This window comes from Brienomyrus brachyistius, chromosome 19 (genome assembly GCF_023856365.1).
Source record: "Brienomyrus brachyistius isolate T26 chromosome 19, BBRACH_0.4, whole genome shotgun sequence".
Classification (NCBI taxonomy): domain Eukaryota; kingdom Metazoa; phylum Chordata; class Actinopteri; order Osteoglossiformes; family Mormyridae; genus Brienomyrus; species Brienomyrus brachyistius.
In genome coordinates, this window is record NC_064551.1 from 6,380,275 (window position 1) to 6,383,351 (window position 3,077).

General features: G+C 38.2%; 1 long non-coding RNA gene across 1 annotated transcript; it reads left to right on the forward strand.

Moving 5' to 3' along the window:
- Window positions 1-642: 642 nt before the first annotated feature.
- Window positions 643-2,529, forward strand: LOC125715221 (uncharacterized). Its single transcript, XR_007383970.1, has 2 exons — window positions 643-769; window positions 2,350-2,529. It is a non-coding gene; the product is annotated as an uncharacterized LOC125715221 (long non-coding RNA).
- Window positions 2,530-3,077: the final 548 nt, after the last annotated feature.

Sequence of the window (3,077 nt, forward strand, 5' to 3'; positions counted from 1 at the left end):
TCCAGTGTCCTTATCATTATGGTGATTCATAGAGGACATAAATAGAGTGTTGGTGCAGTGAAAATACCATGCATGCAGCTGTGTGTGGGACATGCGTTGACAAGCTGATGCCTCTTCATGTAACAAGCGAATAGCTGATATTCTGACACATTTGGTTGATATGTGCGTTTAAACGGGAGCGTGAACGAAGTTCCCAGGAACCCAGCTGCCAGGTCTAGGAGTGTCTCTGCCAAGAGGAGCTGAAAAATCCCATTAAATGATATTGTTTGTATCTCATTTATACTAAGTACACTTTAATGACTGGGACATATTTTCCAGTACCAAACATTGTTGGAACTTTACAGGAAATGAGGAGAATTAACATCGAATGTTGACATTGGTTTAAAGTCTATCTAGTAAACTCTCCAGAGATATTACATTCCAAAAATAAAAAAAATAAAAAATAAATAATTTTAGAGTGCTGTTAGTCATGGCCTTGAAGTACCTGCGGAGATATATATATATTTATAAATATATATTTACATTTTTTAATGAAAAAAGACAACATTTTCCCTAGGAGATGTGAACGAGTCAGGGTAGGAGGAGACTTTAAGATTGTCTGGGCATCTGCTTTTGTTGCGTTAATCCTGTTTACATTCGAAGGGGCTGCGTTTCAGCGCTCGCATGTACCCCGCAGCTGTTGTCAGAGGAATGCAACAGTTTTGTAAATGAGAAGAAACATGCGACGTCTCCTGAAAGGCACAAGCTGCAGTTTTGGCACAGATTTAATGTAAGTTGCATCTCATTTCATCAGTGACGACTCGGTCACCTTTAAAGTATTTAACACCTGCGGTATGAAAAAGGGACGATTATCTTTAGTGGACTTTGTCAAGGGTCCTTAACTAATCAGGATCCAGTAACTCATCATATAAACTACCAGAAATGTGCAACAAGAACTTAACACTAATTATTATATTTGTTAAACAACAATAACCACAACGTGTGAGTGTGTGTTTTATCTGAAAACCCTGACTACAGGTTTATCTGCTATGTAAGGAGTCAAACCACCAATGTTTTTGAGCTGCGGTAGAAACAGGAGAGAGAGAGAATTCAGCTGCTGTTAAAACCATCATTTCTCATCATTTCAAAATGATTAGGCCACCCTTCTCTTGGCTATCGAATTTATCTAGCTCCACATGTTTAAGAATAACATAGATTTTGGGTGGGATCTTTTGAGACGTTGTATTCCCTTTAGCAGCGATATATAAAATGCAAACTCATGCCATCAGTCTGATGTTGCCAGATGTACACAGCTTAGAAAACTCCAATAAACCGAGGCATCTGCACAACTTTTCTATCCAATTTCTAATTAATTTCCAGGTAATTATAAAATGGAGCTGACTATGTATAGATAAGGAGTTTTTCCTGAATGGTGAAGTGATTGCAGAAACACTCTGAGTGGGAGGTTCAGCTTTTTTTTGTTAAAGATCTGATGCAACCACTGACAAAATTTACTGTAGCTGACAAGGTTGCATTTGACATTTCATCACCCATTTTCATTCCAGCGTATCTTAACATACCGGCAGGGCGGCACGTCTCATAAAACTATAATTAACTCAAAAGAAAAGGTACATAACTAAATAATCCCTTTAGTGACATGAGTTATGAAGGGTTTCATAAATAACATGATATAGATGAGAGCAGATATGTGCATTGAAGCAGGACATCCTTGCTTATTTTCCACTGTAAACAAAATTAGTTTGACTCCGTCGTTTTACACACAAGAATAACATTATTATTGCATTATAATGTACTGGTTTAACTTAATCAACTTACAAATATAACAGACATAGATCATCCTATGAACTGATTGCTTTAATAAAAATATTTTTACATTTTCGCATAAAGATATATATATATATATATATATATATATATATATATATATATATATATATATATATATATATATAAATAATTTAACAGATGGCTAGTTACCTGTTTCATTTAACCTTTTCCTTTACTGCCATGCATCTTTTTATCTTTTTTAAGTTTCATTTTCATGATGAAAGTTTTTTTTTTTTAATGTCTATTCTCAGTTCAGTGAGGTCCCTTTGATTGGCCCAAACACTCTCCCAATTAACTGTCCATGTTACGCAGTGTAACAGTTTAAATGAAGATCAGTCAAATGAGTGATCGAAAGGACAGTGATCTAAGACTCACACAGCCCTTTCATATTTCGCTTGCCCCTTTTTTGAGCAACTTTGCCAGTGTTTTTTGTTCGCTGGTTAATGATTTGTTTATGGTGGACTGCGAGATCAAACACACTCACGGCTCAGAGAGCCCGCGCTGCCTGCCGCTTTTCTACAGTCGCAGCCAACTGGCGCTCGAGAGGACCGGTCACGGGGCATTCACCCATGATGTCTGCTCGTCCAGGATCCAGCCGATTTCCAGACCGTACCGCATTTGGAACACGTCCAAGGACGTTTGAAAACGCTGGAGTACTTTCTCTTTGGTAACAATGCAATAAATACTCATTTGCACTGTTAAGCCAACAGTCCCGGAAGCATGTTATTTTATTTTCGCAAGACATGCAGTCTTTTAACAGAGGATGGAATAAACCAAATGCTCCATTGATCTGCAGGCTTTTGCCCTATTAGTTTATGTAAAAGGCTTACACTGACTGAGAGATTTAGTTTCTTATAACCAGCTCATAAATGTGTTTGTTTATAGGGTATTTAAAATATATTTACAGAAGTGATATGATGTAGGTGGACACTTTAAGGTTGAACCAATAGGTTGCAGGCACTTAACTAACTGAAGATGCTACTGGCTACAGTAAACTCCATAAAGATTGCCTGTGTGCCTCGGGTCAGAGGTAACGTGCGATAAGCTGCGACATCGGGGTGAGAAGTGGAACCAAGAGCAACATTAACAGCCATCGCGTGTTCACTCGATCCAAACAATGTCTCTGTAACAAATCAAAGTAATGTGCTGGAAGGGCACTGGCTGTGGTCCAGAATTGAAGTGGACCCAGTTTGCTGCTACTGCCAAACACACCAGAGGACTTTCCTCATTGTTAACGCGCCTGGGGAATT